The sequence below is a fragment of the Rhinopithecus bieti genome, unplaced genomic scaffold, assembly GCF_001698545.2.
Source record: "Rhinopithecus bieti isolate Rb0 unplaced genomic scaffold, ASM169854v2 scaffold_7683, whole genome shotgun sequence".
NCBI lineage: Eukaryota > Metazoa > Chordata > Mammalia > Primates > Cercopithecidae > Rhinopithecus > Rhinopithecus bieti.
The window spans coordinates 1,707,087-1,726,988 of NW_016805834.1; the positions used below are offsets into that span (position 1 = coordinate 1,707,087).

Consider the following 19,902-nt stretch of genomic DNA (forward strand, 5'->3'; position numbering starts at 1 on the left):
AATTAGAGAGGTTAATTGTAGATTTCCTACTTAAAGAGTATGGATCAGTGAATGCTGACTGTGTTACCCAGATTCTTCTTTAAAACTAAAGGACATATCCCTCTAGCTGCTGGCTAATAGATCATAGAAATTAGTCCTCTCTGTTAATTTCCTGCTCCTGAAAACAGTCACCCTCTTAAAAGAAACATGCTCTTCCTAGAGGCAGGCTGCATTCATGCAAGAAGACTGGTTGATTCAGCCTTCTTCTTGCCTATCAGGTCAACTCTAAAGGGCTAATTCAGTTTCAAGGTTCCTATGGGTTAGCTAAGGCTTTTTTACTGCACTTCCACCCAATTTCTAATCTGCCTATTCTTGCTCTATTCCATTTCTCGTAGGTATTGATTCCAAGAACCCTCATCAATAAATATCCTGCATGCTAATGTATGTCTTGGAGTCTGTTTTCCTAAAACCCCAAGCTACATTGGTTGGTAATAAAGAATGTGGTTAAACAAGGGAGATTCTAAGAAAGAATTTTGAGCCTAGATCACCTGTAGCCTGCCTAGCAATGAAGATCTCATCAGTGGTGATAGATGGAGAACAGACACACCTTGGAACCAGGTAGTGATCTAACTTAACATTTTTCACTAATGTTATGCTAAGAGGGAATACTAATGAAATGCAATGCACTGATGGGTAACATGTGTCAGGTGGTTGAGAAACAATATAGAGTGTCCAGAGATAAGAAGATTCGGCTAAGGGAGGAATGGGACTAGATACTGAAGAAGTTTCAGGGCCTAACCAACTTGTAAGGGTGGGGATCATAAGAGTATAAACGGGACAGAATACTGAAGGTGCTGGATTCAGAAAAGACAAAAGAACAGAAAGTTGGACAAGAAAGAGTTTATCAAATTGTAAATACTCTCGCAGGGTGGAGAATTTTACATCCTGACAAAGATCCTCGAAGATATTAAAAACATGTTTTGAGGATGGCTCCTGGAAGCTTGAAAAAATCAATGGCCACATCAAATGAAGAAAAAATGCCACAACTACCATGACAGACAACAGGAAAATCAGACCAGCCTCTGAATTTCCTTCTTTTGGTTTCCCAGTTCCACAAAGATACATGAATCCTACAAAGACAATTTAGAGATAATCTGGTCTAAACTATTTTACACACATCACAAAAAGTGTTACTTAGCATCCACTTGACAATAAAACTAGAAAGTGTTACCTATACTGAAATACATGTGCTATAGTGAAATAAAATCAGCCCCTGTCTTAAAATAATATTTCTTTTAAGTAGAGTATATTAAGAATTTTGGTAAATTAGATAATCAACCAACAAACCAAAACTCTGTTAAAATTGGGATTTATTGGGATTTATTACACATACATACAAAGGAGGTATTTCTCAACAGCTTAAATTCATTATTCTTCTGGTGAAAAAAGAAAAACCATTCCTTTGCCAAACTCCCCCTTTGCTGTAGTTATCCAGCCAGAAAGTAATATATGTCAATGTCTTCTTATTGGAAGGATTAGTGTGACCACAAATAGAACTGAGGATTCTCTGTTTCCTCCATGCGTTCATGTTTCTTATCTTTGTGACATTTTGAAACCCTCCAGTAAGAGTTTTGAATGTGGAGGTGAAGGCAATGATTGAAGAGCCAAAGTACAATATTGGTGCCAAAAATACAGGAAAGCTATAGAGTGTAAGATGATAAAGGCTTCGGGGAACTCAAATCTCTCACCTCTGGTCGCTTACTAGGCAGAAGTATAATCAGTCATCGGATTCATCAGCCTTAGGTCACAGAGAAATTCCTTCAGACCAATGGCTGAAGAAGTTTGAGAGAATTAGCAGACCTGGGTGGGCCTATAGAGCTTTTAACCACCCATCTCACCTCCAACAATCATACACACACACACACACACACACACACATACAGAGAGAGAGAGAGACAGACAGACAGAGAGAGAAGAGAGAGAGAGAGAAATACACACCTCCAACTATAGGAAAGTGAAAGCTAAACCATTTAGAGTAATTAATTATCTGCCCTCCACTGCAAGAGAATTGATATATTTGAATTGTCATCTACCTTTAGATGTTTTTTTCAATATACTTAAATGTCTTATTAGAAAGAACAAGATATTTATACCTTCTTTTTAGCTATTCCTAAGTATCATTAAGTCTTAATGAGATACATATGTGTTTAGCACCATTCTAAATAAAATTTCTCACTTGTTTATATCAAGATAATTTGGCAGTACTGAGATTAACTTCAATAATCAAGCATGTCCCATTCCAGAGATGCCCATGTTAGTGTCTGTTTTGCAGGGAACTGGATGGAATAGATCACATTTGTAATCTGAAGATCAACCCAATTTCAGTGTTGGCACTGGAATTTGTGATTTTTCATCTGTCTCTTGAATTAAACTTTATCTTTTAAGACATTCAAATGACGAAGAGGATTAAAATATTTTAATGAACTGCCTTATTATTTGGAAGACAAATATTTACTTAAGTTTTATGTATTGATTTGAAATAAATGTTTGGATTGGGTGGTTCAGTGAATAAGTTTGTAGTCTAGTGGATAACAGCACAGATAAGATGGGAAAACGAGACTACTGATTGTGAAAACTCAGACAAATTATTGCAGTTCTACATGCCTCATTTTCCTTGACCATAAAATAAGATCACAATAGTTCCTAATTAATAAAGTTGTTATAAGAATTAAATTAATTAAAGTATGAAAGCACTTAGTCTAATGCCTGGAACTTAGGGAATGTTCAATAAATATTATAATTCATTCCTTAATTTGAAGAACATGAAGATTAGAGGTCATGCTCCTATGTGTTTAATGGGAGGTAACAAATAATTATTGAGAAGACACTGTATATTTAAATTCTATCCCTCTCTTTTCTGTATTCAGAATTTATTAGTTCCTTAAAACAGATACAATACTTTGAGAATCTGTCAAAGCATCACAGAGAGTAGGTAAACTAATGAAGATTCAACCCCAGGTCTTTCATACAGCAAAACCCTTACGATTTTACCATTTCACACTATCTTTCATGGAAACTACCATGGATTGAGAATCTTTAAGTGCTATATTTTCTTGGATATAAATTTCAAAGTCATAAATAGTTTTTCAATGTCTCCCCCACGACAGACAGTTTTACCTCGAGGGTCAACTAAGATCAAACAAAAATGCAAGCAGAAGTGTTGTGGCTTCTGTAATGTGCCGTTATTATTTGTTTCTCTTTTCACCATTTTGCTTCAGAAAAAAAATAAAATAAAATAAGACAAATGGGGAGGCGGGGCCAAGATGGCCGACTAGAATCAGTGGCATTCGGAGGCTCCCATCAAAAAACTGTAATAAGCGTTTGAATCCTTCACCGGCAACCAAGGCAACCAAGGTATAAAAGTTGTCTTATCAGAACAGACTAGGAGGTTGGCAAGACCCACGGAGATAAGGAAGAACAGTGGGATGTGGCAGGCCACCTGAGAGCCACACAGGTGGGCAAGAGATCCCCCTTCCCCCAGCCAAGAGAGGCGGTGAGTGAGTGTGCTACCTAGCTGGGGAAACCGTGCTTTTTCCAGAGAACTGTGCAGCCCACAGATTGGAAGATCCCACTCTCAAACCCATGCCACTGAGGTCTAACGTCCCAACCCCAGAGGGTGCTGATTCTTAACAGCCTCTCAGCTGGAATCTGCTTAAGCCTACTGAACTCCTGGGAGAAGGGGAAACCAGCACCATGGCTGCAGTTGCCTGCTGTCTAAGCGATTTGAACTCCTTGGGGGAGGGGCAGCAGCCAGCACTGGTGCTCATAACTGCCTAAAACACTAAGCTCCCTGGGTGGGGGAAGGGCAGCACCCATCTCTAAAGCTCCATGCTGTGCTTTTCTCCTGCTGGAGCCAGGGAAGCTGGACAGCTTGGTCCCAAAACTTGTCACCCACAGCCCAACACACCAGCAGTGGCAGTCTGCAGTCAGAGTGCCTCTTTAGGCCTGACCCTGACCCATCCCTCCTCATTGAGTGGGGCTTCCCTGCAGGAACTCCAACAACTCCACTCAGAGACTCAGAGACAGAACTCAGATCCCCCTGGGTCTGACTCCCTCGGGGGAGAGTTGGCTGCAGTCTCTGCAGATCAGCAGACTTAGCCTTTCCTCCTGGTAGCTCTGAGGAATCCAGGCAGCGCAGACAAGTAGATTTCCTCCCAGTGAAGCACACCCCCTCCACCAAGGGACAAAGTGCTTTGTTAAATGGGCCCTGCTCCCCGTGCCACCCAACTGGATGAGACACTCCAACAGGGATTGTCAGACACCTTATATAGAAGTGATCCTACTGGCATCAGGTTGGTGCCCCTTGAGGTCAGAGGTCCCAGAAGAAGGAGCAGGCACCCATCTTTGCTGCTTTCTAGCCTCCTTGAGTGACATCTCCAGGCGCAGAAGCAAATCAGATGAATAGGGCCTGAACTGAATCTCTAGAAAACTGCAGCAGCCCACAGAAGAGGGACCTGACCATTGAAAGAGAAATAAACAAACAGAAAGCAACAATAACAGCATCAACAACAACAACAGAAAACCACCACAAAATCCCATCCAAGGTTCAGCAGCCTCAAAGACCAAAATTAGACAAACCTATGAAGATGAGAAAGAATCAATGAAAAATTGCTGAAACCCAAAAAGCCAGAGTGCCTCTTCTCCTCCAAATGATTGCAATGTCTCTCCATGAGGGGTACAGAATTAGATGGAGGATCAGATAGACAAATTGGCAGGAGTAGACTTCAGAAGATGGGTAATAAAAAACTACACTGAGCGAAAGGAGAATGTTCTAACCCAATGCGAAGAAGCTAAGAACCTTGATAAAAGGTTAGAGGAATTGCTAACTAGAATAAATAGTTTAGAGAGGAAGATAAATGACCTGGTGGAGCCGAAAAACACAGCATGAGAACTTCATAAAGCAGACACAAGTATCAATAGCTGAATCAACCAAGTAGAAGAAAGGATATCGAAGTTTGAAGAGCACCTTGCCTTAATAAGGCATGCAGACAAGAATAGAGAATAAATAATGAAAACGAATGAATAAAGGCTCCAAGAAATATGGCACTTCATAAAAAGACCAAACCTACGATTGATTGTAGTACCATAAGGAGACGGGGGAGTGGAAATACAAGCTGGAAAACACACTTCAGGGTATTATCCAGGAGAACTTCCCCAACGTAGCAAGACAGGTCAACATGCAAATTCAGGAAATACAGAGAACACCATTAAGATACTCCATAAGAAGGTAAACCCCAAGACACATAATCATTAGATTATCCAAGGTCTAAATGAAGGAAAAACTTTTAAGGGCAGCCAGAGAGAAAGGTCAGGTCCCCTACAGAGGGAAGAACATGAGACTAACAGTGGACCTCTCAGCAGAAACTCTACGAGCCAGAAGAGATTGGGGGACAATATTCAACATTGTTAAAGAAAACAATTTTCAACCCAGAATTTCATATCCAGCGAAACTAAACTTCATAAGTGAAAGAGAAATAAAATCCTTTATGACAAGCACATGCTTAGGGATTTCGTTACCTGCAGGCCTGGCCTCCAAGAGCTCCTGAAAGAAACATTAAATATGGAAAGGAAAAGCCAGTACCAGTCACTGCAAAAACTCACCAAAATATAAGGACCAATGACACTATGAAGAAACTCTATAGACTAGTGTGAAAAATAAAGAAATAGTTGCATGATGACAGGATCAAATTCACACATAACAATACTAACCTTAAATGTAAATGGGTTAAATGCCCCAATTAAAAGACACAGACTGGCAAATTGGATAAAGAGTCAAAACCCATCAGTGCGCTGTATTCAGGGATCCATCTCACATGCAAAGACACGCATAGGCTAAAAATAAAAGGATGGAGGAAAATTTACAAAGCAAATGGAAAGCAAAAAAAAAGCAGGGGTTGCAATCCTAGTCTCTGACAAAACAGACTTTAAACCAATATAGATCCAAAAAGACAAAAAAGGGTATTATGTAATGGTAAAAGGAACAATTCAATAAGAAGAGCCAACTATTCTAAATATATATGTACCCAATACAGGAGCACCCAGACTCATAAAAACAAGTTATTAGAGATCTACAAAGAGACTTCGACTCCCACATCACAATAGTGGTAGACTTTAACATACTACTCTCAGTATTAGATAGACAATGAGGCAGAAAATTAGCAAGGATATTCAGGACTTGAACTCAGCTCTGGATCAAGTGGAACTAGTAGATATCTACAGAACTCTCTACACCAAATCAACAGAATATACATTGTTCTCAGGGCCACATGGCACTTATTCTAAAGTCAACCACATAGTTGGAAGTAAACACTCCTCAGCAAATGCAAAAGAACTGAAATCGTAACAGTCTCTCAGACCACAGTGCAATCAAATTAGAACTCATGATTAAGAAACTCACTCAAAACCACACAATTACATGAAAATTGAACAACCTGCTCTTGAGTGACTCATGGGTAAATAATGAAATCAAGGCAGAAATCAAGAAGTTCTTTGAAACCAACGAGAACAAACAGACAATGTATCCTTGGGACACAGCTAAAGAAGTGTTAAGACGGAAATTTATAGCACTAAATGCTGACATCAGAAAGCTTGAAAGATCTCAAATTGACACCCTAACATCAGAATTGAAAGAGCTAGAGAGGCAAGAAGAAACTAACCCAAAAGTCAGCAGAAGACAAGAAATAACTAAGATCAGAGAATAATTGAAGAAGATAGAGACACTGAAAACCCTTCAAGAAATCAGTGAATCCAGGAGCTAGTTTTTTTTTTAATTAACAAAATAGATCACTAGCTAGAGTCATAAAGAAGAAAAGAGAGAAGAATCAAATAGACACAATAAAAAATAATAAAGGGGATATCATCACTGATCCCAAAGAAATGCAAACTACCATCAGAGAATACTATAAACACCTCTATGTAAATGAACTAGAAAATCTAAAAGAAATGGATAAACTCCAGGACACATACACCCTCCCAAGACTAAACCAGGAAGTAGTCAAATCCCTGAATAGACCAATAACAAGTTCCAAAATTGAGGCAGTAATTAACAGCCTACCAATCAAAAAAAGCCCAGGGTAAGATGGATTCACAGTTGAATTCTACCAGAAATACAAAGAAGAGCAGGTACCATTCCTTCTGAAACTGTTCTGAACAATTTAAAAGGAGGGACTCGTCTCTAACTCACTTTACAAGGCCAGCATCATCCTGATACCAAAACAAGGAAGAGACACACACAAAAAAGAAAACTTCAGGCCTATATCCCTGATGAACATTGATGTGAAAATCCTCAATAAAATACTGTCAATCCAAATCCAGCAGCACATCAAAAAACTTATCCACCACAATCAAATCAGTTTCATCCCTGGCATGTAAGCCTGGTTCAACATATGCAAATCAACAAACTTAATCCATCACATAAACAGAACTAAAGACAAAAACTACATGATTATCTCAATAGATGGAGAAAAGGTCATTAATAAAATTCAACATCCCTTCAGGTTAAAAACTCTCAATAACTCTCAATAAACTAGGTGTGGATGGAACATATCTCAAAATAATAAGAGCTATTTATGACAAACCCACATCACATTGAATGGGCAAAAGTTGGAAGCAATCCTTTTGAAAACTGGTATAAGACAAGGATGTCCTCTCTCACCACTCCTATTCAACATAGTATTGGAAGTTTTGGCCAGAGCAGTCAGGCAAGAGAAAGAAATAAAGAGTACTCAAATAGAAAGAGAGAAAGTCAAATTGTTTCCGTTTGTGGATGACATGATTCTATATTTAGAAAACTCCATCATCACAGCCCCCAAACTCCTTAAACTGATAAGCAACTTCAGCAAAGTCTCAGGATACAAAATCAATGTGCAAAAATCAAAAGTATTTCTTTACACAACAATAGAGAGCCAAATAATGAGTGAACGCCCATGTACAATCACTACAAAAAGAATAAAATACCTAGGAATACAGCTAACAAGGGATGTGAAGGACCTCTTCAAAGAGGACTACAAACCAGTTCTCAAGGAAATAAGAGAGGATCCAAATAAATGGAAAAACATTCCATTTATCCATCCTCATGGATAGAGAGAATCAATATCATGAAAATGGCCATACTGTCCAAAGTAATTTATAGATCCAATGCTACTCCCATCAAACTACTATTGACATTCTTCACAGAATTAGAAAGAAATATTTAAAATTTCATATGGAATCAAAGAAGACCCCATATAGCCAAGACAATCCTAAGCAAAAAGAACAAAGCTGGAGGTATCACATTACCTACTTCAAACTATACCACAAGGATACAGTAACTGAAACAGACGTATAGACCAATGGAGCAGAACAGAGACCTCAGAAATGACACCACACATCTACTACCATGTGATCTTCGAAAAACCTGGCAAAAACAAGCAGTGGGGAAAGGATCTCCTATTTGGTAAATGGTGCTGGGAAAACTGGCTAGCCATATGCAGAAAACTGAAACTGGACCCCTTCCTTGCATGTTATACAAAAATTAACTCAAGATGGATTAAACACTTAAATGTAAAACCCCAAACCATAAAAACCCTAGAAGAAAACCTAGGCAATACCATTCAGGTAACAAACATGGGCAAAGACTTCATGACAAAAATGCCAAAAGCAATTGCAACAAAAGCCAAATTTGACAAATGGGATCTAATTAAACTAAAGAACTTCTGCACAGCAAAAGAAACTCATCAGAGTGAATAAGCAACCTACAGAATGGGTGAAAATTTTTGCAATCTACCCGTCTGACAAAGGGCTAATATCCAGAATTTACAAGGAACTTAAATTTACAAGAAAAAAAAAAAAAAAAAAACAGCCCCATCAAAATTGTATAAAGGATATGAACGGACACTTCTCAAAATAAAACATTTATGTGGCCAATGAACATATGAGGAAATGCTCAACATCACTGATCATCAGAGAAATGCAAATCAAAACCACAATGAGATACCATCTCATGCCAGTCAGAATGGTGATTATTAAAAAGTCAGGAAACAATCAATGCTGGCGAGCTGTGGAGAAACAGGAATTCTTTCAAACTGTTGCTGGGAATGTAAATTAGTTCAACTACTGTAGAAAACAGTGTGGTGATTCCTCAGGGATCTAGAACTGGAAATACCATTTGTCCCAGCAATCCCATTACTGGGCATATACCCAAAGGAATATAAATCATTCTACTATAAAGACACATGCACACTTATGTTTATTGCAACACTATTTACAATAGCAAAGACATGGAACCAACTCCAATGCCCATCAATGATAGATTAGATAAAGAAAATGTGGTACATATACATCATGGAATACTATGCAGCTATAAAAGGGATTGAGATCATGTTTTTGCAGGGACATGGATGAAGCTGGAAGCCATCATCCTCAACAAACTAACACAGGAATAGAAAATCAAATACCACATGTTCTCACTCATAAGTGGGAGTGAACAATGAGAATGCATGGACACAGAGAGGGGAACAACACACACCAGGGCCTGTTATGGGGTGGGGAGTGAGGAGAGGGAAATTAGAGGATGGAACAATAAGTGCAGCAAACCACCGTGGCATACGTATACGTATGTAAAAAACCTGTATGTTCTGCACATGTATCCCATATTTTTTGTTTTGTTTTAAGAAGAAATTTTAAAAAAGGCAAATGGAAATTTAGAAGGGGTACGAAGAACAAGGAAGGATAAAAATTCTGATACTCACTTTCTGCTATACTGGAGAAAGACAGACTTCACCAGGGTTAGCTGAACACCAGACAATTCTGAGCTGCTATAGAGGGGATTGGATGCTAGGACTGTCCTCAATGAATTTCATTGTAAAAATGAAGTTGCTCCATTCTCTGGAGCCTTGCTAAAGCATTAGAGTTAAGCTATACTCTACTGAGTGAAAACCACAGGCTTATCTGTTCCTCCATGTTCTTGGCAATATACAAATCATCTTCTCAGTAATTTATATCTTCAGCATGGACAGATGGTTCTTGCTGTCCTCTCATCCATCTATCAGATGTGAACACTTTATGTAGACTAGTAGAATAAAAAAACTCAATGAGTGAAATGATTGATTTTGTGAATGTATACATGCACACAACACATACATATATGCATATACTATAAAAGTATAAAATAAGGTATGTTTATATGTGTGTTTGTAAAGATCATACCAGTATATCACTCTGGACTGTTTTTCTCAGAACAACGTAAACTGGAAGGGCGTTCTGAAAAATTCGTTACATTTGTTTTTGTTTCAAGTATAGTGAAATATATGCCATATGTAAACACAAAATTAAGTTTCTGTCTGTTTCGGTTGCTGAATTAACTTGAAACATCTGGATGGATAATTATCAAATTCGTGGTAAGTTTCTAGAACACTGCATATAAAAAGCTCATAATTCTGTTACAGGTTATCCTCACAGGCACCTCAGAGGAATAAGCAGTCATTTTTCAGAAGACAGAAAATGTGCTACCGAGGTGTGCCTCCTAACCTGCAGTGAAATCCATATAAATCATGGCATCACAAAAAAGGCAAACTAACAGTGATTCCGACTGTAAACTGTGAACTGAAAGTCTCAATAGCTGATCCTCCAAACTCTACAGCCAATTTGTAGTTGAGCTGCTCTTCACGTGGACAACTCTACACATTGTGGTCCAAAGTTTGTGACAACACAAATGTACTTATTTAATGATGGTAACTAGTATATTCTCAAGCAAAACCAGTGATTACAGGTAAGTGAATAAAAAATTAAAATTTCAAATTGGCCGGGCGTGGTGGCTCAAGCCTGTAATCTCAGCACTTTGGGAGGCCGAGACGGGCGGATCACGAGGTCAGGAGATCGAGACCATCCTGGCTAACACGGTGAAACCCCGTCTCTACTAAAAAATACAAAAAACTAGCCGGGTGAGGTGGCGGGTTCCTGTAGTCCCAGCTACTTGGGAGGCTGGGAGGCTGAGCGCAGGAGAATGGGCGAAACCCAGGATGAGCTTGCAATCCGAGCTGAGATTCCGTGCCACCTGCACTCCCAGCCTGGTGCAGAGCGAGACTCATCTCAAAAAAAAAAAAAAAAAAAAAAACAAAAAAAAAAAAAAATTTCAAATTAAGTAGACCATATACAAGATTTTATATCTTCCACTATGCTGTAGCATGTCATTATTTTTTACTTTGAGATGGCCTCTCACTCTGTCACCCAGGTTGGAATACAGTGGAGCGATCTTGGCTCACTGTACTTTCTGCCTCCCAGGTTCAAGTGACCCTACCACCTCAGCCTCCTGATAGTTGGGACTATAGGCATGTGCCACCATACCAGGCTAATTTTTAGATTTTTTGTAGAGACAGAGTTTTGCCATGTAGCCCAGGCTCATCTTGAACTCCTGGACTCAAGCGATCTACCTGCCTTGGCCTCCCAAAGTGCTGGGATTACAGGCATGGGTCACTATGCCCAGAAAAATGTCGCTTTTGTCAGATCGTTTTCTTAAGTCACTGAATAACAATCCATCTCACTTCCCCCAAAGTTAATGTCTCTTTTGCCCATATCAGAGAGACTAGATACTACTAGGGAAATACTGATCAAAACAAGGAAAGAAGGAAGCCCTGGATAAAGATATAGTTTGTGATTCTGTGATTTGGAACAAAATAAAGGCACTATCCAACTCCTTCCTGGCCTAGAAAGTTATATTTTTGCAATGAAGAATCAAGAGTTTACTGACTCCCTCAGAATGCTAATGATTTGTGAAGAGTAATGTAAATTTTCGAGGTAGATTTTCTCAAAGTAATGTACATGACAAGCAAATTTCTGAAAATTCCTCTTTAAATACGTCTTCCTCTCCAAAAACTTCCCCACCAGTTGTAGCTGCTTAAAATTTCTTGTAATGGCTTTCTTCTTTCAGCACTGCTATTTCGAAAACACAACGTTGTGAAGTGCTCTCCCTCCTTGTCTATACCTGGAGAGCACACAGGTCTTACATTCAGCTCCTTGAGAAGAGCACTTCTTCTGCTTGGACTGTTTATCTCATGATAATCAGTCTCCTGATGGCAAACCACTTCTCCCCCAACCCCACCACCACCTACCTTAGAGCCTGCTTCTTTTCACAGCCCAGAGTAACATTTTCTTTGATGACTCTTGAGCTGGGTTATGAAGAAAATGCTCTGTTGTACACAGCATTCCTTTTTACTTCCAATTTTCACATTTTATTATCTTAAGAAAACCTAACATGAACTCTATCTTCTTAAGAAATTTTTAAGTGTATTTGTATTAGTCCACAATGCTATAAAGAACTCCCTGAAACTGAGTAATTTATGAAGGAAAAAGATTTAATTGGCTCACAGTTCTGCATGGTTGGGGAAGCCTCAGGAAGCTTACAATCATGGAAGAAGGCAAAGCAGGCACCTTCTTAACAAGGCAGGGGGAGAGAGAAAGGGGAAACTGCCACTTATAAAAGTATCAGATCTCACGAGAACTCACTATCACAAGAGCAGCATGGGGGAAATTGTCCTTATGATGCAATCACCTCCTACCAGGTCCCTCCCCTGACATGTGGGGATTATAATTTGGATTACAATTTGAGATGAGATTTGGATGGGGACATAGCCAAACCATATCATGTACAATGCACTGTTGTTAGCTGTGGGCACAGTAAATGTCTAGGACTTACTCATCTTGCCTAAATAAAATTTTAGACACCCCATTCCACCCTGTTGATTAGAAATTCCCCTTTTCCCTTCTCCCAGTCCCTGGAAACCACCATTCTGTTGTCTGTTGTATGAATCTGAGTATTTTAGATACCTCATATTAATGAAATTGAGGTAAGAGAACAGCAGGATATGCTTTCATAACCCTGCTGATCTAAACAGGATATAGCAAAGAAACCAGCCAAAACCAGCTAGCATTAGGAATTATAATGCATTTGCATAAGACCCTCCCACCAGCACCATGACAGTTAAAAATGTGGTGGCAAAACCCCAGAAGTTATCCTTTGTAGTTCCTGGAACTTTCCGCTGCCCTCCCCCTACAAAGTTTGTGAATAACCTGACCTTCATTTAGCACATAATTAAGAGCGGGTCTAAGAAGTATAGCTAGCTACAATTCATGAGGGCTACTCTGGACCACTCTGCCTGTAGGATGGCCTGCTCTTCTATAGCACAGCCATTTTGGTGTACATTGTTGCTCTAATAAACTTGCCTTCTTTCACTGTCAGCTCACTCTTGAATTCTTTCTTGAGCAAAGCCAAGACCTCTCCCTAGCTGAGTCACAATTTTGGGGTTTGCCTGCATCTTCCTGGCAATTATGAAGGGGCAAAATGATGAACAACATGAACAAGACAAATGAGATAAGGAGCTGGGGATAGATTGAAGCTGTGGAGCTGTAACACTATAAAGCTGTAACTCTATAGGGCTCCTAATGCTGTAAAACATACATGAGCCAAAGGCTCTTTTCAGAGTCATCATTATTCCTGATGACTAAAAAGCCAAGGAAGCCTGAGGGAAAACTTCACCCAGGCCCCAAATTCAGACCAATCAGCAGCATATCACTTCCTTGGACAGGTGAGTGTTCCCTTCGTTGCCTCTCGATATTGGCTTTTTGGTGTGAACCAGAAAATCAGAATGGAGCCTCTGGCTTGGAAGTTCATTTTTCCCTGTTGTTTGGGTGCTCCTGACAGGAGCACACCTGGCACGTCCTTGTTGTCCTTTCTCTTGGACCTTTTTTACTTTTAGTCTCTAACAACTGGCCGTTTTACTCTCTTAACACTTTTTTGTTGTCATATTTGTGGTCTTCGCTCAGACTATTTGGGCGATTGTTTATTTTGAGAGGTCCCACGTTGCCCTAACTTTGGGATGCCAGAGTTGCTTTGTTTTGTGACCACAACTGTTAGGTTTTTTGCCTTTAGGGCTCACTGTTGGCCACCTTGCAGATGCTGCCAGGTTTTTAGCACTTGGAGAGGGGACCCTCATTGGCCAATGCCCAGATGCTCCTTGTTTTTCAGCATTTGGTGCCCTGTTTGCATTGTTTGTCTTTGTTATACTGCCCATTTTCGGCAACCTCTTTCTTGGCTATTTGTGGAATTCACAATATGGGAAAACTGTCATCCTATTTTCACCTCTCCTTCTATACTTTGCTGATTAAAATACCTATTTTGTCATATTCCATTTGCTAACGGATGCAATCATCACTCCACTGCCTACTCATATCTCATAATTCACTTTTGTCATACCCTGCTAAATGTACTTACGCCCTCTTTTCAGAAATTAGTAATGATTGCCCTCCTGACTTTTCTTGAGGAAAAGGGAGGTGGGAATCTAAAAGGAAAAATAACTGAGCTCTTACTAGACTTAGAAACATTTCTGTGTCTAGTATAGATCCTGTGTCTAACATAGACATGGTGACAATGGTGAACCATTTAAAATTGGTGCCTTTGGGGCAATCGGAACAAATTCAAATTAGATGGCTTAAAGAGAAAGAAACTCAATTTCTATTGCAACACTGTTCAGATGCAATACAAATTGGGAAATGAAGAAATTTGGCCTAAACATGTTTTCTTACATTATAATACTATTTTGCAAATGTATTTATTCTGTAAAAAGGTAGGGAAATGGGGTGAAGTCCCTCATATATAGGTTTTTACGGTCTTTTACTAGGATCCTGACTTAAGGGACAACTGCGAGATGTTTACCATGTCCATCGACTTAACTTGCATGACTTGCGAGTATTATTGTCCACCTGCTCTACTGTAGAGGAAAAACAAAGGATTCTGGGTACTACCCATGGATATTCAGATGAAGTGGCTGCTTATTTATAACCAAGGCCATGCCACTTATTATATGGGGGGAGATCCAGTTCCAGATCTAAACCTTGAGCAGGATTATTGGAGAGGTACCCAAGATTTTGAATACAGAAATCAGCTGTAATTTGTTTAATGGGAATATGGAAAGCTGTGTGGTTTAGCCAGTTAATTATGACAAGCTTAGAGAAGCAACTCAGGGGAAGAATGAAAATTCCACTCTGTTTCAGGACATTTGGTTGATGCACTTGGGAAACATACTAATGCAAACCCAGACTCCTTGGAAGGACGAGCTCTCCTGGATATACCTTTGATCACTCAATCTGCCACTGAAGTTGAGAGGAAGTTACAAAAGGCAGAATGGACTTCAAAATCCCATGAGCTGACTCTTAAACATGGCCTTAGGTGTTTACAACAAAAGGAACAAGATGGAGGAGGTGGAGAAAAACCAAAAGAAATAGCCAAAAAGAACAATTGTTAGTGGTATCCTTAAGCCCCTGCCACCTCAAGGTTACCTAGCCTGAGGAAGTGTCCTGAGAGTGGTGTCTGGGATGTCCAGACAATAGCCCACGGCTTATCAGCCTCTGGGTCATAATCACTGTGCCTTCTTTAAGCAAGAGGTCCATTGGAAAAGGGACTGCCCCAGATTGCAAAGGGACTTTTGCCCATTCAAACCCTTAATTGCTGAGAGAACAGAAGACTGACAGGGCCCCAATTTCACCATGGCTCCCACTAGACACCTTACCATCTCCATAGCATAGCCTCAGGTAACCCTTGATGTGGCAGATCAGAATAGTGAGTCATTACTAGATATGGAAGCAGCCTTCTCAGTTCTGACTAATTTCTCAGGGCCACTATCTTGCCACTGTTGTAGCATTAAGGAAATTGATGACTAGCCAAAAATTAGGTGATTCACCCACCCTCTTGGTTATACCATGGGAAACCATACATTTCTTCACAAGTTATTGCTTATGCCTGAATGCCCTAGTCCTTACTGGGAAGAGACTTACTTTCCCAACTACAGACCACAGTTCAATTTGGAGAGCCTAATGGAAAGGTAATAGGCCAGGAAGGGACACTACTTCTAGCTCGAAGTGCTTGCCTTAATAAAGATAAAGAAAAGACTTCCTTCCCACCACATAGTACTTCTCAAGGAGACACCTATGTTTGGGACATAGAAGTTCCTGGTACAGCTGTTAATATACCCGCAGTTCAGGTTACTTTGAAACCCAATGTTAGTTACCAATGGAAAAAACAATATCCTTTGAGACCCGAAGACAATGGAGCATACAGGCCCTGGGAGTGAAGTTTCTGAAGTACAGACTGTTACAATTCTGTCAGCCCCCATGTAACACTCCCATTCTGCCTGTACAGAAACCAAATGAGAAATATAGATTTGTTTAGGATCTGAGGACAGTTAACCCTTAGAAAACTTAAAACTGTTGTTTGGCAAACAGACAGATAAGCAACTTACTACCAATGCATGAATAATATATAAACAAGCTACTGGTTACATAGCTATAAACCAGGGAACTGACCCCAATTATATCTGGTCAACTATAAAAATGCCCTCCCAAGCCTCACATGGTTTTTACCCTTCCTATGACCTTTATTAGTTATCTTGTTACTACTACTCTTTGGCCCTTGTTTGTTTAACCACCTTGTAAAGTTTGTGTCTTCTAGACTGCAAGAATCTCACGTGAAACAATGCTGGCACAAGGCTTCAACCTATCTCATCCTCTGACTTGGAAAATGAAGACATCATGCCTTTGAGCCACTTAGATCAGGAATCCAGAGATTTTTTCCTCCTCCAATGCTAAGCAGGGTCTATATCCATAAAACCAGCAAGAAGCAGCTACGGAATATAGACCTCCACCCTTTCACAACCCCTTATGATTAAGGATGAGTATATAATCTCTGAAGAGAGAATGAGGTACGAGATCAGCAAGACTTGTTTTTGAGACCCTGCTGACGTAAACAAGATGTAACAAAGAAACCAGCCAAAACCAACTAGGACCAGGAATTATAATGCATTTGCTTAAGACACTCCCACCAGCACGATGACAGTTTTAAAATGCCATGGCAACAATATGGAAATTACCCTACATGGTTCCTAGAACTCCCTGCTCCTTTTCCAGAAAGTTTTTGAATAAACTACCCTTCAATTGGCTTATAACTAAGAGTGGATATAAATATAGGTAGCTAGCAATAGATTCACAGTGCTACTCTGGACCACTCTGCCTCTGAGATAGTCCTGGTATGTCTATGGGTCAACCATTTTGCTGCACACTGTTGCTGTAACAAACTTGCTTTCTCACTGTCAACTTGAGAGGTGAAGCTAGCTGGATTTCTAGGTCATTCAGCGAGACCATGAACCCATCAGAAGAAACCAACTCCAGACACAAACTCACTCTTGAATTCTTTTCTGAGCAAAGCCAAGCATCCGCATGACTTACACACGGCCTAGATATTTATTTATTTAGTTAGTTAGTTATTTGGTTAGTTAGTTATTTTTCTACAATGGATTCTAGCCGTCTCACCCAGACTGGAGTGCATTGACACGATCTCGGCTAACTCCAACTTCCGCTTCCCGGGTTCAAGCGATTCTCCTGTCTCAGCCTCCAGAGTCGCTGGGATTACAGGCACCCACCATCATGCCTGGTTAATTTTTGTATCTTTAGTAGAGATGGGGTTTCACATGTTGGCCAGGTTGGTCTCAAACTCCTGACCTCAGGTGATCTGCCTGCCTCGGCCTTCCAAAGTGCTGGGATTACAGGCGTGAGCCACAGCGCCCGGCCAAAATTTCTTAATAGGATGCTTCTTAAACTCCTAGTCTCGCTTCCATGTATTTCCTATATATATAAAGAATATAAAACGTAGTTTAAATACAGAGTTTAAGCAATACCATCTTAGTTGCTAATGGAGTTGCAAATGCTTTTATCTCTGAAAAATTGTTTGCTGACTAACGAGTCGTCTATGGGTTACAGCTTCAGCACTGGCCTGGGCTGGATTGTCATGGGCATGGAGACATGCCATCATTCAGCATTATTTTAGGCTATACGATGAAGAAAATATTTCAATAAAAATTTGAATTTTAAGCAGAGTCAACATCCTGAGCTCTCTCAGCCACCAAGAAATACACGGAATGAGAAACCGAAGTTAAGTTCCTAGAGAGTGAAGAGGACATTGAAGATTAGGTCGGAACTGGTGACAAGAGCCTACGAATTCCCTTGACACAAAGAATGGCAGTGAAAACCTCATAAAAGTGAGTAAACAGAGCTCAGGACTATATATTTTTCCTGATGTGCAAAAAGTAGAGTATTTCTAATACGTGAATACAATTTTGAATTATTTAGGCTATGCCTTGTTAACTTAGAGCATGCCACACAATTAATAATGAGATCATAGTCACAAGTATATTCTTTTGTGGACAAGTTTTGTGTCATTCTGTTTGTGGCTCTTATGGAGCTAAAATATCTTTCTACTACTGGAAAAACAACTTGAGACTGTGCTCCCTGTTGGAATAAACAAGATAATCTACACGTTGACATGAGATGCAATTTTTTTCCTGAGTAAATTATTTAATTTCTAATCAAACTCATATGTATATGATGATTTAATTTCACTTAAATTTAGTCACTTAACCTATTGTATAATGTAAATTATGTGCAATAATTAAAAGAAACAAATGAAATCATAGTTTTTAAAACTGTAATAGGACTAAACAAATATGTTGGTATTTAATAATATTATATTTCTTCTTACTCTAGGGTCACCATAAAACACTTACTCAACTCATCAACAATGCAATCAAGATTGATTGACATTGCGACTGAATTGAGCAAGTGTTTTAGTTCTCCTTTTAAATGGCCTAAATCAGTGGCTTAAGAAGGAAGAAGAGAAAGCAGAAGAGAATCAAAATGAGAAAAGGAGTGCAAAGGGGAAAGAGAGATGGATCACAAATACATTTGTTTACCTTTTCTTCTATTAATTTCAATGTTAATTTAAGCTTACCCATAGTTTAACCTAAAGTCTATTTAATATGAAGTCCACTTCTGTTACAGTGTTAGGCAGAAAATTAGTGATGTTTAGTGAACCATCTCCCCATCAACATCTAGTGAAGTCACCTGCCTTAATTTTTAGTGAGCTATGCAGGCACCTTACATTTTCTATATACGTTTAAGTATGGTTATCAAATTTCACAAAAAATTACCAAAATATCTAAAAATAAATTTTGTAAACATTGACATCATTATAAAATTAATTGGACCATCCAAGATCATTGCATGCCTCTCCATTTTTCAGACCATCTTCTATGTCCTTTATTATAGTTTAAAGATTTCCTCGGGCACTGTTAAGGCCTTCCTGTGGTTTACTTTATACAAATATTTAGGCCTTAATATTTTAATATGGAAATATATTATTGTCACCTTTAAATTGCTTTCCAAACTCCTGTGCACTGTCAGTATAATTAGTAATCCAAACTTGGGACATTCTGAGAATAATTATTATAAGGCCTTACTTACTATATAAAGCTGAGCCCAAAATCTGCATGAGTACAACTCATAGGACATAAACTCACCAGATCTTATAGGCTCCACTGAGACAATTAGTTTGCATTGGATTAGGGGGTTGCCACAAATCCCTGGTTTGGGTGTATATATTGTTGTCAAATGAAGAGCAGATAGTTCCTGTTAAAATTAGCATAATAGAAGCTAGCATGCATCTGGACAACTAATGTAAAGATGGCTAAATATAGGTTTAGATTGGAGAAAACATATACATATAAATGTATTAGAAAATATACAAATAAATACAACCAAAATTTAAATCTAGTCAGAGAATTCAAAGGCAGGTGCTTACATGAAATATATTTGAAACTTTAATACTTTTTGAAGTAAACTGACAAAAATTGTTATTTGTAATCAGGAGTAAAGGTAGAAGGATACTTAACAAAAATCAGGGCTAGCTACTGAATCTCCAAGTCAGTAAATCCCAAATGACTGAGCCACAAATTTCAGTGTATTATAAAATGCCTGGTATTACAAGGTTAGCAAAATTGGTGATTA

At 39.1% G+C, this 19,902-nt stretch overlaps 1 long non-coding RNA gene across 1 annotated transcript; it reads left to right on the forward strand.

Moving 5' to 3' along the window:
* The first annotated feature begins 527 nt into the window (after positions 1–527).
* Positions 528–17,419, forward strand: LOC108530768 (uncharacterized). Its single transcript, XR_001885948.1, has 3 exons — positions 528–597; positions 10,464–10,786; positions 16,503–17,419. It is a non-coding gene; the product is annotated as an uncharacterized LOC108530768 (long non-coding RNA).
* Positions 17,420–19,902: the final 2,483 nt, after the last annotated feature.